The sequence below is a fragment of the Saccopteryx leptura genome, chromosome 7, assembly GCF_036850995.1.
Source record: "Saccopteryx leptura isolate mSacLep1 chromosome 7, mSacLep1_pri_phased_curated, whole genome shotgun sequence".
NCBI classification, from domain to species: Eukaryota; Metazoa; Chordata; class Mammalia; order Chiroptera; family Emballonuridae; genus Saccopteryx; species Saccopteryx leptura.
The window spans coordinates 72,104,089-72,123,503 of NC_089509.1; the positions used below are offsets into that span (position 1 = coordinate 72,104,089).

The window sequence follows — 19,415 nt, forward strand, 5'->3', positions numbered from 1 at the left end:
CCATATTTCTTTGCATGCATGCTAAAAAAAAAAAATCTTCTTTTTTAAGTATCCAGTGAGAAGACATCTATTGTTTCTATGCTGTGAAAGAAGAAATATGAATCAAACAACCTCTAAGAAGCATATACAATGATTCTTCACTTTATCAATTTTATGAACATCTCACTGAGTCTGTCATTTGCCATTTAATTTCAAGCATTTATGATAGCACCAAAGATGATAGAGAAAGGGAGAAAGCATGAGAAAGCCAAAATGCAGGATATAACAAGATTATTTCAGTTGACTCTCAAGTGTTTAGAAACAGGTCAATTTCTATGGGAGAACTTGCTTTAAGTATTTCTGAAACCATCATTAAAATTCTTTTTAATAGTAACATTCTAGAGGCTGATATTGCACAGTAAATGTTTTTCTTAAACTAGGCACATTTATTGCCCAGGGGTAGCTGCTAATGACTTTGATAATCTCTTTCAGGATCTCTTAATAGGAGTGATTTACACACTGTCAAAAGATATAGGAATGACTCATCACTTTGAAAGCAATAAAAGAAATCAATCATTTTCCATGATTAGAAGCAATAGTGTGCCCATTTGCAACAAAATAAATGTCATGAAAAGGCAGATAGATTGCAGAGATTGGGAATTATCTACTGACCAAAATGATCAACTCACTCAAAAAGAAAAATAAAATTATTCGGCATATAAATTAGATAAGTCTAGTTAGCAACCTAAAAACTCATGAATCCAAAGAAGTAGTTAATAAAGTATTTAATATTGTCTTAGATTTATTTTTACCAGATGAACACCAGGATGAGGCTATGGATTCTGATAAAAATGCAATAATTTTTTTTTCATCCTCAAATAATCAACAAAATAACAGCATACTTGGAAATAACTTAGGGTTCATTCCAAAATCATTTTTCCTGCTAAATGTTGTGTGTGAGAAACTTATTAGAACACTTTTGGAAAAATACACAAATAATGTCTTTCTTGGTAATGTCGCTCTTTCTGATGAACACCAGCAGAAGAATCTCAACTTTTAAGAATACTTCAAAGTCTAGAAGATGAAGAATTTGATTTCTGTAAGGGAGCGATTGATTGTGAACAATTTCAAGGAGATTATATGTCAGACCTTTTGGAAAATCTGGCAGAAATGGATCAAGATTTATTGCCATCAGACGCTATGCTTACTATTATTTCCCACAGCTTGGTTAAATCACTGATGGACAAACTATGTCACAGTATGCAACTCCCTCAAAGTACATCTACTGTGAACAATCACTTAAAATATAGAACAAGAGAAATCTAATGTGGTTTTATAAAAGCAAAAAGGCCAGAATTAGCAGAATTAGGACAAGATAAAAGCTCTTTAGGATTTATGAATTATGATGATAATGCTTTGACAGAGTCCCTGAATAATCCCAGTATAGTTAGCTTCAAAATACAAGGACCATTTGGCATGAAGTTTTTAGAAAATTCTTCTGTGTTACCTCTTAATTGACAGGGAACAAGGGATATGGATACAATAGCCCTCAATAAGAAGCTATATCTTGAATACAGGAGATTTGAATATAGGAATTTATTCAGCCACATTTTTTGGAGCAAATAATTTCAGACCTGTTTTTTAATCTCTCAACCTCACTGTGTAACATAAATGAAAATGTTACAGAGACCCAGCTTCAATGCAGTGAATGAGTTTAATAACACTCATGTCGCTGTTTTACAGAATACTGAAGAAAGGCTGTGTTTTCCACCATTCGATAAAGAAACTGTTTGTAGGATTGTTGACTCAGTTTATTATAATGTTTTACAGAAATATAAATTGAAAGTGACCTGTGGTGGTATTCTGGTACATGACAAAACCCCAATAGCAGAACAGATAACTAATGGCATATTGTTAGAGATTTTAGATTACCAGCTACCATCTTGCTTCAAGGAAAATCTCATACCTATTTCATATTACCCTCTCAAAGCTGAAATTATACTGCAGAAACTACAAAATAATCTGAGAGAATTTACTTCCAAATTAAAGTCTTCAACAGGCTATAGCACCAAGTTGTCATGCTCATTTTTAGAAGGTACCATCAAAAGACTTTTATCTCAACTCATTGTTCAACCTAGTAATGTTTCCACTTTGGGGAAAAAATATTTTATGGGTTCATATTTTAATGAAATGTCTAACTGTATATATAATAAATAAGGTTATATCAGCCATTTCAAAACATAATATTTGGTTCACTATATATGATAATCAACACCTATGTACAGGAAAAAACCTCCAGAAGATAGTGGATTCTGTTTATAGTAATATCATACAAACATCTGGCTCACTTGTTTCAATACAGAAAAGCATAATCAGCCAAAGCCCGATTATGGCTGACCGAATAGCCAGTTTTATTATTCAAGAGATTATTGAAAATCATCTTCAACCATTTTTGTGTGAAAAATGTTTGTCTCGTACAAATACTCCTTTGGATGCAATATCAAACATGGTTTAACAGGTGTTCAGTGATGTTATAAAGTCATATAGACCCAACATGCCGTCACCCTTAGGTAATGACCCAGATATGTTCACAGGGGAAATTGTTGCCAGACTTTTAACAAAGATTTTTAGTCCAAAGCATAACACTAAAACTGAGCTAAAAGACATGACATAAAAAATAGTAGTCAATAAATAACGATTTTCACAAGGCTAAAATTCACTTTCTGTGTGATGACAAAAAGCAGTCTTACTCCTCTGTAGATATAGACATTGTGGATGAACTCGTCACCTCCACGTATAGAAATATTTTAAAACAGCATGGGCTAGACCCTGAGATTGATAAAGTGTTTGAAGACAGTGAAATTTTTGTGGAAAATATTACCAAATTAACTGTAGCAGCTATTTCAGATTACCTTCTTCATTCAGTCTTTTCTGGAGATTTGTTGTTGCTACACACATTTTTAGAAGACATGATCAGAGTACTATTATCTAGATTCTTTCCTTCAGCATATAACATTGCTCCAAACACAGAAACTCTAAAAGCTAGACCAGGAGTGAATTTCAATGAAATTGCCTTAAATTTAATGAGTGATATTAGAAAGAAAATTTCTCAGCATGAAATTAAATTTTCAAATGATGAAGAAGAAACCAAGTTTTTTTATTCAGAAGATTATGTTCAGCATCTTGTTGACTCAGTATTCAAAAATATCTCACAAAACTCTGAGTCACTAGAATCAGTTGAGCAAAATATCACAAGTAGTAATGATGTTCTTACTGATAGAATAGCAGGTTTTATCATTAAGTATATTTGTCAACAACATCTTCAGCCATTTGTGGATGGAAAGTCACTGCCTTCATCATCATACACATATCCTGACAATGAAAGAAAGCAGTTGTTTCATGCCAGTGTTTATTCTTCAACTTTCTTGGAAGACATGGTCTCTGGAGTTTTAAGCAAAATATTCCATAGGGTGTTAGGAATTCTACAAACAAAATCAGTAAGAGAATCAGAAGATGAACTTTTTGATAAAGCTGAAAAACTCATACATTTGATAGCAGAGGAATTCTGAAAAGCCCAAGTTAGCATTCTAAAGTATTCTTAGAATTCTAACAATTCTAAGCTAATTGTTCTTAGCTGAAGAACAATTATGCTTGCCTCTAATGGAAAGAGTGACAGTCAAAAACATAGACATGGTGTTCAGCAAAGTTTTGCAAGAATATGAAATGGAAACAATGCTCAATAATAATTTCTTAAATGATACAAAAACACTGGCTACAAGAATAACTAAAATCATCCTGGCTGAAACTTTTTATTTTCAAATTCATCCGAATCTTATAGGAAAGCTTCCTTTTAATTCACACTCCCAACTAAATGTTAATGTTTTGATAAAGAGAGTTCAATGTGACATTACTAAAAAAATATTTCAAAGATAGGCATCAACAATATGTAGATAGGCATCAAACTACTATGTTATCACATGCTCATTTGGAAAAAATCATCAAAAGCTTATATCTCAGATGAGTCCATTGACCTCCAGTACAGAATACACAGATACCTCTCAATCAGACTTAAGTAATATGATCATAAAACTGATCAATGAAATTATGTCAATAATTTTAAAACCTGCAATATGTATTATTAAACATGGCAATAAAAAAAGTATGTTTTCAGAAAAAGATATCCAGTCTATGGTTGATTCCATTTATGCTGATCTTTCATATTCAAATCTATACCTGTTTCTTTCAAAAGAGAAAAAAAGGTACAAGTAACAGATCTGCTTCAAAGATAGCAAGTTTTATAATAAAAGCAATATTTTACCATCATCTTCAGTCATTTTTATCTAGAGATAAAATTTTCCTTTCAGCTGCAGTTGATCAAAATTATGAACAGAAAGCAACAGATCCTAAACAAAGATAGTTGTCATTCATTGTAAACTCAGCTGTCTTTTTAGAGGAAGTAATTTCTGAGCTTTCGTGTAAACTCCTTTATGTAGTATCACATAATGTCTTGGCTACTGAAAACTCAGATACAGTAAAAGTCAAAATTACTGGCATTGTTAACAACATTAGCAAAATCAATTGTTCAGGAATTCACTACATTGGAGATTTTAGTTACAGATTATTTTGATGGTGATGTGTGTTATTCAAAAAAATAAGAAATTATTCAGAAAACAGTTGACCTAATTTATGAAAAAATATTAGATGAATTTAAATCTCTGGTTCAAGTATATATGGCTATACAAAGTGACACTACTTGGAAGGAAAATATATTATTTGTTATTAGAAGAAATTTATGACTATCAGGTCCAATCATTAGTTTTAGGAGAATTAGTGTCTTCTTCATATTCTTCCCCTCAAGCTGATAATATTATCGGAAAGATGCTAAATTTCTCATGAAGGATAGTCATACTTTCTCATCATGTATTACTGTGCTGCATCGCTCTCTTTTAGAAGATATAATTTACAAGCTACTAGTGCATATCTTCCCTTTAACCGACACTGAAAATGAACTAAAAGAGGAAGATATTTCACCAGATTCTGAGTTTGTGGATGCAGCTGCAAAACTGACTGATTAAATCATTGAAGAAATTCCTGAACATGCCGCAGCAGAAGAAAATGCAGGAGGTACTCAATTAGAAGTGACTGAGAATTTGATTGACTCTATATGTAATAATATCTTGAAAAAATCTGAATTTCAAGCTGAAGAGCAAAAAGATGCAGACAAGAAAGGAGGCTCATTCCTCAGTAAGATAGCTGGTTTCATAATGAGGGCAATCATGGATCATCATCTGCAGCCATTTTTAACATGGCGAAGAATCTTCTTCAAGCGATCATGACAGTGTGTCTTCACTTACTAAACCCAGCAAGGAAAAGACACAGACTTCTGTATATTCAGCTACATTTCTGGAAGATACAATTGTTTGACTGTGTTTGCAAATTTTATTCTCTTCCAAGTATTAATGAAGAGTCTAAGAAAAAAGAAATGCCAGAGACAGACATTGTAGGCTTGGCTATAAAATTTGCAAACTCTCTGATAGAAGAATTTAGGAAAAGTGAAATTAAAGTTCTACAAAATGCTGAAGAAATGTTTGCTTTTCCACCAATCGATAAAGAGACAGTTGATAAGATATCTGATTTTGTGTATAGTGAGCTCATAGGAAAGTAAAAATCTAATGAAATTCAGAAGGGTGATAAAAATAACATTGTATTAGAAATGATTGCTGCCCTAGCACAAAAGGCAATCTCTCTGCTTTTAAGATTCAACCACTTTTTTCAGGAGACTGATCTTCTACCTTCTTTTCATTTCTTAATCTAGATAACATCCCCCAAAGGGTTCAACATCTACCACAGAAAGCCTCTACACAGATGAACAGATGCTTAAAAGAAAATCAACTTAATTTTTCAGAACAATCATATAAACACACTTCGACCTCACACCAGAAAAATCTGTTGAACACTTTGGAAACAGAGGTGAAATGAGTAGAAATAAAAGTGTTCAAACTGAGGAGACATTAATTTAAAAAAATGATATCCAAGATCTGAAAGTTACCTCTATACTTAGAACTATGAAATAAAAAAATGGCTAACCTGTTATCAGGGTCAGCTACAGGTGTGGCAAATAAAAAGAAAAAGAATGAAAATAAAATGGCAATTTCAATTAAAAAATATACTGAGAATGTATTATCAAAAGTTAAATCTCTGACTACTAGTGTGAAAAGTAAAGATACACAGAAAGATGCCAGATTTGAGGGTAACACTTAAAAATAGTGAAACTGAGAAGAAATGCAAACCAGCTTCAAAAGAGAAAGAGAGGCAATGGAATGAGATATCCACACAAATTCCATAGCTACTGATGATACAGAGTGTGTGGAGGAAATACGTGGACTAGATTTTGAAATAAATAATAAAAAGAAGATTGACAAATCAAGAGAAATTTTACTTAAAAAAGAAGACAAGCCCTTCCAGTTATCTTTGACATCCAAAACAAGAAATGCAGGGACCACAACAAAGAAAACTGAGGAAACATTAACTCAAATGCCAAATACTGAGGAGAGAAAAGCCATTCTACCTCTAATAGATGTAAATGAGAAAATGCTCAGACTATGAATGTGTTCAAAGTATCACTGAAAATATTTATGAAAATGTTTTTCATTCAGGTTCATCTCAAAAATCAGCAAATTACTCAAATCTCCAAATCCCAAGTGATACATCTCATGTAATGCAAGAGGTTAACAATGATTTTGCACAATCTGTTTCAATAAAGGATTTATCCCTCTCAAGTGACAAAACTCTCTCTGCCAAAGAGAAACAAGAAGAAAAATAAAAAGAGAGAGTGGGAGCAAGAAAAAATGAAGAGATAAGATGAGAAAGTGAAAGCTACAAATACAAATGAACCTAGTAAACCAGACAGTCCTCAGAACCCACCAAAAAGTAAACCTGGCATTATTCCTGCTAAATTTTTAGAAGATGTTATCAAAATGGTTAACAAACTGATCTTTTCTACCTCACCAGAAACACAAACAAATGACAGATGGCAAAATGTAAGTGATAATCAAAGTCAAGCTGAACTCTATAACACAGCTCTGAAGCTTGCTGATTTCCTCAAAAAGGAGTTTTCAGAGGCTCAAATTAAGGTATTTAGGCTGAATAAGGTAAAGCAGTTTTTTCTACCTGTAGATAACATGTCATCAGTCCTCAAGCATAAAGAATCAACTTCAGAAAATGAATCATCTAACATTAAGAAAATAACTGTGGTTAAAATGCCACATAATCTTAAAGTGACTAAAAAACTATCCCCTATATAAGATATCTCTCTTAGGTAGAATACCAGCAATCAATAGAACATTGGTTAACAAAGTTGCTCACTCCCTTGTATGCAATATTTTGAAGGAATATAGATCTCAAGAGTCCCTTTGTAAGAATATAAAGAGTAATGGGGAAAATTTAGCAAGAAGACTAACTAGTGCAGTGATAAATGAAATTTTTCAACATAAACTCAATTTGATATTTTGTGATGAGGTCCTAGCTTCAGCATGTTTTATTCTGGAATCAAAGGATGTTATTAAAAAGGTCCAAAAGGTGGTTCAGACAGCCAAAAATGAATGTCAAACATCATCACCATGTATCATCATGCTGCCTCATGAATTTTTAGAGAATGTAATTTCTGCTCTTTTATCTAAAATTTTCTCAATAGTATCTAATACCAAAGCAGAAATATCTGAGGGCCATTGGCTCACAGAACTGAATTTCCTTTAAATGAAGTTATTAAGTACAGTCACAACAGAGATCTCTAAAGATATAATTATTCAGTAGGTGGAATCCTTACATCCCAATGATGATGAAATTATTCAATTAGTGGTTCATTCTATTTATAATAACCTCTTGTCACAGTTTGGATCACAAGAGGTTATACAAAATTGTATATCCAGCAGATGCAGAATCCTTTCAGAAACCATAGTTGATTTAGTTCTACAAGAAGTGGCTGGTAATCAGTTGCAGAACTATTTCTCTGGAGAGATAACTCCACATCAGTGTGTAGAAGTTGACAATATTGTTGAAAATATTCTTAAATATGTTATCCAGACTACTGATGCTCCCCAGCTTCAACCAATACATGCTCATGTATTATCTTATCATGTCTTAGAAGAAACTGCTGTAAAATTTTTATCATAACTTTTATCCATTTTCCAAAAGTGGATAAGGAAAGAAACAAATCTCTAGAAACTGAAATGCAAAACATAACATAACTTCAAAAATATTAAATTCAATACAAGAATTTATCTCAAACATAAGATTAAATTTATACCATCAGTCAAGGGATTGCCTGCTGTATCTTTAGCTAACAATGAAACTATTAAAAAAAAAGTAGTTAATTCTGTTTATACCAGAGTTTTAAATCACTCTGGATCACATACTTCTGTATTCAAAGATTTAATGGGAAAAAGCAATGTCCTCTCTGATATAATAGGTTTTTTAATGGTGAAGGAAATTTTCAATTCTGTATTTCAACCTCAAGTAGAGGAAGAAGTATCAAGTTCAGAATTAGTTCTGGAAGCTGTCAGAATTATGGAAAAAGTGGTCAAAATTGTTCATGAATTTAAGTCAAGGGAAAAGTCTTCATCCAAAAAAGTTTCTATGTTCAATGCTACGTTTTTAGAGGAAGCATTGGCCTTGTTCTTGGCCAAAACAGTAAGGCTGCCAACTGCCTCAAGCAAAGATGCAAAAAAATTACCAAAGCCCAAGTTGAATAAAATTGCATCTCAACTGACAAAATCTGTGACAGCTGAAATTTCCAAAAGCAATATTAGTCTTGTTACTGCTGATCCTGAAGAACAGATTTTAAATTTTTAAATCCAGAAAGTATAGAAATGATTTCTCAGGTAATTGACTCTGTGTATAGTAATGTGCTACAACAATCTGGAACACAGAAAGACCTTTATTATAATATAAAAGGAATAAACAAAGTCTTCCCTTAAAAAGTGGCTAGTTTAAGCCCTGGCCGGTTGGCTCAGTGGTAGAGCGTCAGCCTGGCGTGCAGAAGTCCCAGGTTCGATTCCCGGCCAGGGCACACAGGAGAAGCGCACATCTGCTTCTCCACCCCTCCCCCTCTCCTTCCTCTCTGTCTCTCTCTTCCCCTCCCGCAGCTAAGGCTCCATTGGAGCAAAGATGGCCCGGGCACTGGGGATGGCTCCTTGGCCTCTGCCCCAGGCGCTAGAGTGGCTCTGGTCGCAACAGAGCGACACCCCGGAGGGGCAGAGCATCGCCCCTGGTGGGCGTGCCGGGTGGATCCCGGTGGGGCGCATGCGGGAGTCTGTCTGACCATCTCTCCCCGTTTCCAGCTTCAAAAAATACCAAAAAAAAAAAAAAGTGGCTAGTTTAATCATCAATGAAATTTCAAACTTTTCGTTAGATACAGATGGCTCGAAGAATTCAAATGTTAATCTCTTTGGAGATCTAGGTGTTAATAGAATTGTTCAAAAGGCAAGAGAACATGTTTTCAGTATGAACCCTGATAAAGAGAAAGAACACATCAAGATCCAGTTGGAGAGGAAATGTCAATTTAAATAGTTCCCCATATTGGGAATAAACCAATCAAAATAGATCCAGCATTATTTCAGAACACTTAGCAGTAATTTCTATAAAACCTCAACCTCTTGAGAAACTTCAGATGGAGTGTTTCAAAACCACTGGACATAGCATAACAGAAGTGAGAAGAGTTTCAATAGATGGGAGAATTTACTCCTTGTCTGACTCATCTAGTGTGGGAGAACTAAAGAGAGAAAGATGTACCTCATTGGATAGGACGGTAGGACTGAATATTAAACCCTAAGAGGTTAAGTGCAAAAGCAATCACAGAAAAACCGCTGAATAGTGAGATATGGTGGTTCTGATTCCATTCTTTAAATGGGCATTTTGGAATGCGTTTTGTTGTTGTTGTTATTGTTTTTCTTTCTTTTTTTTTTTTTTTTTTTTTTCTGAAGCTGGAAACGGGGAGAGACAGTCAGACAGACTCCCGCATGCACCCGACCGGGATCCACCCGGCACGCCCACCAGGGGCAACGCTCTGCCCACCAGGGGGTGATGCTCTGCCCCTCCGGGCATCGCTTTGCCGCGACCAGAGCCACTCTAGCGCCTGGGGCAGAGGCCAAGGAGCCATCCCCAGCGCCCCGGCCATCTTTGCTCCAATGGAGCCTTGGCTGCGGGAGGGGAAGAGAGAGACAGAGAGGAAGGAGGGGGTGGGGGGTGGAGAAGCAAATGGGCACTTCTCCTATGTGCCCTGGCCGGGAATCGAACCCTGGTCCCCCGCACGCCAGGCCGACGCTCTACCGCTGAGCCAACCGGCCAGGGCCTGTTGTTATTGTTTTTGTTATTTCCCAGACCAATAGGAGATTGGTTGTCCTGGTTTATCCATATAGTCATATGATTCACTTGGACTTGCTATATCTGTTACTCACTCTAAAGATCTCAGGCTAGTTAGTGTTCCTAAGACAATCAATTTAAAATGGCTTACAAAAAATAGAATGGGAATACAGAGACATACCCTAAGAGCAAAATCAGATTGACTAAAATTATCATCATTGAAGATTCAAAAGAAACATAATCTTAGATAGTTCCTATAGTACATATTGTGACTATCTAGGGGTATTTAAAAGGGCCAGTTAGAATATCAAGATATACCTATGAAGTTTCAAAAACTATCTAAAATAGTTTTAATTTTTCAGACATGTCTTCACAGAAGTACTCTTTTTACTTTATTGATTTAAATTTATTTTGTTTACATAGATTCAAGTGTCCCACCGAATACATCCCCCCACCCTTGTGTTCCCCTCAACATTCCCCTTGCCCTCTACCCAAACGCCCTCCCCCCTTCCTTCCAGGATTTGCTTTTCTGCTCTCTATAATACTGTGTTATGTGTATATAATTTCACCAATCTCTTTCCTTTCTCTGATCCTATCCTCTCATCCCCTTTCCCTCTGTCTGCTTTCCTTCTGGTCCCGTTGATCTTTGTTTTGTTGATATGGTGTATTATGCTAATCATTTTATGTATGTTGAACCATCCTTGTTCAACATACATAATGTTGATCATGATGAATTATTTTTTTAATGTATTGTTGTATACATTTTCATTTTTATGAAAGCCCCTTGTTCTAATGGTGTTCATTCACATAAAGACTAAGTTTGTTTAGATATACAATTTTTGGCCTGGAAAGTGAAAAGAAAAATAGAACCTTTTTCCTGGGGCATAAACTCCAGCACTGCCCTGCTGCCCACTGAGCTAAGTCTCAAGGCTGATAGATATGTTAATGACTATTTTATGTTTCCATACCCAATTAGTGAGATTATCATGGACTGGAACACAAATTTCATCTCTTTCTTCCTAAACTTTTTGGACCAGGTAACAATCCTTTTAGCTCAAAGAGTTCCTATTCCAAATGGGTTTTCATCACTGCATTGGCATATTACTTGGTAGTCTTTATTATATAGAAGTAATCTCTAGGGAGTAAATTTTGTGTGAACAGACTGTAGAATAAAATTACTCAAAATCAGTTTTTAATTATCTCTAGAATTTTGTCACAAATCTTACTGAGTTACTGGTTGTCTTTGCTTAAGTCATTTATAGACAGCAGAAAACCAGAAGAGAATATTTAAATCAAACAGTGACCCCTGTCCTCTTAAGGGGAGGAAAAGCCATCTAAAAAAAAAACAAATGAAGATGCAGACACAGCAAACTCTGTTAAGACATATGACTTATACTAATGTGAGTACCAACACTGTCTATTTCTGCATAGAGAAAGTATACTAAAAAGACAAAAACAAAAAACAAACAACCCAAAACAGAAAATTAGAGAACCCAGACACTTATTGGCTCTCGGGGGTTTGTTTTTTGTTTGTTTTTGGTGTTGTTGTTTTTTTACAGAGACAGAGCGAGAGTCAGAGAGAGGGATAGATAGGGACAGACAGACAGGAACAGAGAGAGATGAGAAGCATCAATCATCAGTTTTTCGTTGTGGCATTTTAGTTGTTCATTGATTGCTTTCTCATATGTGCCTTGACCGTGGGACTACAGCAGACCGAGTAACCCATTGCTCAAGCCAGTGACCTTGGGTCCAAGCTGGTGAGCTTTGCTCAAACCAGATGAGCCCGTGCTCAAGCTGGCGACCTCAGGGTCTTGAACCTGGGTCCTCCACATCGCAGTCCTACGCTCTATCCACTGCGCCACCACCCGGTCAGGTGGCTCTCAGGGTTTTAGTTTTTGTTTTGAGGTACCATAAATTCTCAGCACACTAGGCTTATACGTTATTAAAACCATATTTGTTAACAAACTCCAAAGCCGTATAGAGCTTAAGTCAATTTGGAGGTTCTGTGACATTATTGAAGACTACAAAAGTGGGAAAATTGTATCATTATACTTGTATTTGAACTGTCTTTAGACATTGAAAAGGAAAGTGAGATCTGATTAAGGTGGTGAGAAAAAAATAAGATTTATGTTTTAAAAAGTCTTTTTTATTGGTTGGTTTATTTGTGTGGCAGAGACAGAGAGTCAGAGAGAGGGACAGATAGGGACAGACAGACAGGAACAGAGAGAGATGAGAAACATCAATTCTTCGTTGAGGCTCCTTAGTTGTTCATTGGTTGATTTCTCATATGTGACTTGACCCGGGAGGCTACAGCAGACCAAGTGACCTCTTGCTCAAGCCAGCAACCTTGGGCTCAAGCTGGTGAGCCTTGCTTAAACCTGATAAGCCCGCGCTCAAGCTGGTGACCTCGGGGTCTCGAACCTGGGTCTTCCGCATCCCAGTCCAACGCTTTGTCCACTGTGCTACCGCCTGGTCAGGCTAAAAAGTCATTTGAAAAATATGTTCAAAGGATCAGGGATGAAAATAGGGATAAAAGTAAAAAAATATTCACAATTTTAGTTATTAATCTTTTAAAAATCAAGATTTAGATAATTAGATTTTTATTGAAAACAATAGCTTTCTCTAAGATCCCTTATCTGAAATTATATAAATATAGATTATCACGCCTACTTCTGTCACAAAACTTTAGAAGTAAATAAAACAAAAAGTAAATTATGATGCCAAAAAATATAAAGTTTAAGAACAAAAGGGACATGCATTAGGCTTTCTGTACTGTGAAGTAAATTATGGTAGATTAATATGATCTCTGAGTATAAAAGAAATGATAGACACCAAATATTTCTTATAATTTTCATTTGTTTCTTCTAAAAATATTGCTAACATACAATTGAGTGACATGTGAAGATAATATTAACTGAAATTGAAATTAGAATTCATATTAACATAGCTATATTACAATAGAACCATAGCAAAAGGGATTGAGGCATTTGTTTTTCAAAGTCACTGTAACTTCAATTTCAGGTTGTTTGCAGAAATTCATTTCAGAATATAAGAAAGCCTGATATCACCAAAGTGGAGCTTTAAAATGATCAGAGCAAAAATGATCTCATCATCTGATTAGTAGTTCATGATATTGAAGATGGTTCAGAAAGTAACATAAAGGAGGAGGAATTAATGTCTGACAAACATGAAGTTGTTCTAAGAGAAGCTGTAAAAGAAGAACGCTTAGAAGAACAACTTGAAGATCAAGTGAAAGAAGCCACAAAGACAAATATTGGAAACACTGAAGCAACATCAAATCATATAATAGAACCTAAGGAGAGAGAAGTTAAAAGACCTTTTGCTGAGCTTTACATGACTACTTCCTCAACAACCATGGCTGTAACGATTCTGTTGGGGGGGGAAAGCCATCTAAAGGTGAGTGAGAAACATGACTGCCAGGGATTAGATATCTATGGAAAGAGTATAAATCTTCAGAAATTCTACCTAAAAATGTGTCTTAATTAGGTAAAAAATAAAAATGAAAAATACTAAAATAATTCCATACTTTTCCTAGGCCTGTTAATATAACAGATTAAGCCATAAAATTTGGTTGAGGAAAAGCAAATGATGGAAAGAGACCTAGATCAGTGAAAAGCCCAAGCAGAACATAAAATGGAAATTATGTAAAAGATATGAAAGCTAATTTTTATCTTTTCTTTATCTTTTTTTTTAATTTTTGTATTTTTCTGAAGTTGGAAACGGGGAGGCAGTCAGGCAGACTCCCGCATGCGCCTGACCGGGATCCACCCGGCATGCCCACCAGTAGGCGATGCTCTGCTCATCTGGGGCGTCACTCTGTTGCAATCAGAGCCATTCTAGCACCTGAGGCAGAGGCCATAGAACCTTCCTCAGCGCCCAGGCCAACTTTGCTCCAATGAAGCCTTGGCTGCGGGAGGGGAAGAGAGAGACAGAGAAGGAGAGGGGGAGGGGTGGAGAAGCAGATGGGTGCTTCTCCTATGTGCCCTGGCCGGGAATCGATCCTGGGACTCTTGCATGCCAGGCCGACGCTCTACCACTGAGCCAACCAGCCAGGGCCTGAAAACTAATTTTTATATCTATCCAGCCCTTTCTTTATTTAATTAGCAAATACACATTGAAAATTCTGTGTAGAGAAGTCTTATGCAAGTGGGATGTGACCAGAAGGTGGGCCAAGGTAAGAAGAAGAAGAAAGATACACACAAATTCAGATTGTCTATGTCTTTATTGAAAATTATTTGGAAAAAAAAATGACTAAAAACTTCCCTAATCTTGGAAAAAAAAATAGACACATCCAGAGAGTTTCAAATAAGATGAATCCAAAGAAAGCCACATTAAGACACATTAGTAAAAAAATAAAATAAAATAAAGATAGAGAATCTTAAAAGCAGTAAGAAAAAAAAAAACTTATTATATACAAGTAAATCCCATAAGGATACCACATTTTTTAGCAGAAACTTTGCAGACTAAAAAGGAATGTCAAGACATATTCCAATTTCTAAGGAAAAATTATTTCCAACCAAGAATTTTCTACCTACTAAGGCTTTCATTCATAATTGAAGGAGCAATTACGAGATTTTCATATAAGCAAAAGCTAAAGTTCATTATCACTAAACCAGCCTTACAAAAAATGTTAAAAGAACTTTTCTAAGCTAAAAATAAAATGCACTAATAAGAAAATATTTGAAAGTAAAAACCTCACTGGAAGAGATAAATATATATTAAAAGTAGTATATCAATCATCTAAAAAACAAGAATGAAGGTTAAAAAAACAAAATAAGTAAAATTAACTAAAATTATAATAATCAGTTAAGGGAAGCATAAATTTAAAAAATTCAAAATATGTCTCCAAAAAAATAAAACAAGAGATAAATAAAAATATAAATTTTTGAAAAGTGTTTAAATTTAACTTGCTAACAACTTAAACTAGACTGTTACCTATTTATGATGTTATATGGAACCTCATAGTAACCACAAAGGAAAAATGTACAATAAACACAAGAAAGAAAATGAGAAAGGAATCTAAACATAACACTAAAGAAAGCCATCAAACCATAGAGCAAGAAAGAAACACAAAGTAACTACAAAAGCAGTCAGAAAACAAGTAACAAAACAGCAATAAATACACATTTATTAATAACTACTTTAAAGGAAAACGAATCAAATGACTAAATCTACCAATCAAAAGAAAGAGTGGTTGAATGGATTAAAAAAAACAACAAGATTCCTCTATATGCTGCTTACAAGAGATTCACTACAGAGGAACACACACAAAATGGATGTAAAAGGATGGAAAAATATTCTATGCAAATGAAAACAAAAAGCTATATAGTTATAATTATACCAGACAAAGTAGACATTAAAGCAAAGACTGTAATTAAAGACAAAGGCACTACATAATTCTAAAGGGGGCAACCAAACAAGAGATTACAACATTTATAAATACATATGCACTCAATATAGGAAAACTAAAAGATGGACCCAAAGGTAGAAATTGACAGCAGTACAATAATAATAGGGGATTTAACACCCCACTTAGATCAATGGGTAGGTCACTGAGACAAAGTCAATAAGGGAACATCAGGTTTTAATAGTACCAAATGAATTATACAGGGTCAGACAAAAGTATGTTTAGAGAGGTTGATTTGAAAAATAATATAATAATAACTAATAATAAAGTTTATTCTTATGTAAGAAAAAAACATATAGTAAAACACATGAAAGAAAATGAGAAAGTAAACCCATTTTTGCCTCACCCTGTTTATATATACACAGAGACCATTCAATTCAAAAGAAACAAAATATACATTCTTCTCAAGTGCATTTGAACATTCTCCAGGATAGATTACATGTTAGGCTACAAAACACGCCTTAATTAATTTAAGAAAATTGAAATTATATCAAGCATATTTTCTGATAACAATGACATAAAACTAGAAATCAATTACAAAAAAAATAAATGGAAAAACCATAAAAACATAGCAGTTACACGACATGCTATTGAACAACCAGTGAGTCATCAAAAAATCAAAAAAGAAATAAAGAAATACCTTAGAACAAATGAATGCAGAAATACAATATACCAAAATTTATGGGATTCATGAAACATAGTACTAATAGGGAAGTTCAAAGCAATACAACTCTACCTCAAAAAACAAGAAAAATCTCAAACAACCTAACTTTACACCTACATTACATTAGAAAAAGAAAAAAACAAAGCCTAAAGTAAGTATAAGGATAGAAATAGTATCAGAGCAGAATAAATGAAATAGAGTCTAGAGAAGCAATAGAAAAAAAACAATGAAACTAAGTTTGTTCTTTGAAAAGATAAAATTAACAAATCTTTAGCTAGACTAACCAAGAAAAAAGAGGGCTCAAATAAAATCAGAAGTGAATGAGAAGTTACAAGTGATACCACAGAAATACAAAGGACCGCAAAAGACTACAAACAATTATATATCAACAAATTGAAAAACCAAAAAGAAATGGATCAATTACCAGAAACATTCAATCTTCTAAGACTGAGTCATGGGGAAAAAAAGTGAATAGATAATTTATTAGTAAAAGTATTGGATCACTAATCAAAACCTCCCAACAAATAAAAGTCCTGGACCAGAGAGCTTCATGGATGAATGTTTCCAAACATTCAAAGAATATTTAATACTTCCTTCTCAAAATCTCCTCCAAAATTAAAGAGCAAGGAATGCTTTTAAACACATTTTACAAGGCCAGCATCACCCATATACCAAACCAGAAAATACACCACACACAGGTCAATATCCTTGATGAATACAGATAAAAATATCTGAACAAAATATCAGCAAACTGAATTCAACAATACAATGAAATGACTATACACCACAGTAGGACTTATTTCAGGGATACAAGAAAGGTTCAACATCTACAAATCAATGTGATACACCACATTAACATAATGAAAGATAATCTAAAGCTAATATAATCATCTCAACAAATGCAGAAAAAGCATTTGATGAAAATTAAACATTTATTTATGATTTTTTAAAAACTCTTAAAAAATGGTTATAGAAGGAATATAATAAAGGCCATATATGACAAATCCACAGCAAACTTCACACTCAACAGTGTAGAGCTAAAAGCTTGTCCTCCAAGGTCAGGAATAAGACAGAAATGCCCACAGTTGCCACATTTATTCAACATAGTGTTGGGGTATTAGTCACATCAACTAAGCAATAAAAATGAAGTGCATCCAAATCAAAAAGGAGGATATAGAACTGTCATTATTTGCAGTTGACATGATATAATATATAGAAAACCCTAAAGATCCCACCCCAAAATTGTTAGAATATGTGAATTCAGTAAAGTTGTAGTATAAAAAGTCAATATACAGAAATCTATGAAATTTCTATTAACTAATAACTATCAGAGAAATGAAGAAAATAACCCCATGTAGACTTCATCCAAAAGTATAAAATACTTAGGAATAAATTTAACCAAGGAGATGAAAGACCTATTCATGGAAAACTATAAGACACTGTTGAAAGAAATTGAAAACACAAAAAATAGAAAAATATTCCATGCTCATGGATTGGAAGAATTCATATTGTAAATAGATCATTTATTAGTAAAAGTATTGAATAACTAATCAAAACCTCCCAACAAATCAAAGTCCTGGACCAGAGAGCTTCACAGATGAATGCTTCCAAACATTCAAAGAATATTTAATACTACCAAAAGCAATCTATTGATTCAATATAATTCTTACCAATGGAACACAATTGAGAGCCCAGAAATAAACATATATGTGGACCATTTATGACAAAGGAGGCAAGAATATGTAATGGAGTATCTTCAATAAATGGTGTTGATAATACTGGGCAGCCACATGGAAAAGAATGAAACTAGACCACTATCTTACACCATACACAAAATTAACACAAATGGATAAAAGGCTAGAACATAAGACCTGAAGCAATAAAATTTCTAGAAGAAAACATAGGCAGTAAGCTCCTCGGCCTTGACAGTTTTGTGGATCTGACTCCAAATGCAAGGAAAAAAAAATAAAAATAAAAGCAAAAATAGACAAAAGTGACTAAATTAAAATAAAAAGCTTCTGAAAAGTGAAGGAAACCATCTGATGTGTATGAAAACAAATTCAAAAATATATATGCGGCCTGACCTGTGGTGGCGCAGTGGGATAAAGCGTCGACCTGGAACACTGAGGTCGCCGGTTCCAAACCTTGGGCTTGCCTGGTCAAGGCACATATGGGAGTTGATGCTTCCTGCTCTTCCCCCTTCTCTCTCTCTGTGTCTCTCTCTCTCACTCCTCTCTCTCTAAAAAAATCAATAAATAAAATATTTAAAATATATATATATATATATGCATCCCTATATTTATGCAGCATTATTTACAATGGCCAAGATATAGAAGTGTCCCCTAATGAATGAATGGATAAAGAAGCTGTGGTTACATATACAATGAAATATTACTCAGCCTTAAAATAATGAAATCTTGCATTTTTGACAAAACAGGTGGATTTTAAGGGTATAATGCTAAATGAAATAAGCCAGAAAGAGAAAGACAAATGCCATATGATTTCACTCATATGTAAAAATTTAAAAAAATAAATGAACAAAAGCAAACAGAGGAAACCCCTCATAGATGTAGAGAACAGATTGGTGGTGACCCTAGGGTAAGAAGGTAGAGAAATTGATGACAGAAGGAAAGAGCGTCAATTGCATGGTAGTGGAGAATAACTAGATTTTGGGGGGAGGGTGATCATTTTTTATACAAATGTTGAATTATAATGTTGTATACCTGAAACTTACATAAGAATTAAAAAAAAATTTTAGTATAACATTAACAAAAGTCAAAATAAATCATATGAACAATAATCCCAGTAATAGTAGCCTTTTCTATTTGTTTGCAAGAGATAGAGACAGATAGTAAGGGAAGATGAGAAGCATCAACTCATAGTTATGGCAATTTAGTTGTTCATTGATTGCTTCTCATATCTGACTTGACTGGGAATATGAGGGTGTGGCTCCAGCCAAGTGTGTGACCCCTTCTCAAGCCAGTG

At 34.3% G+C, this 19,415-nt stretch overlaps 1 pseudogene; it reads left to right on the forward strand.

The window, feature by feature from the left end:
- Positions 1-19,415, forward strand: part of LOC136379011 (fibrous sheath-interacting protein 2-like) — a 122,058-nt pseudogene that overhangs the window by 32,499 nt on the left and 70,144 nt on the right.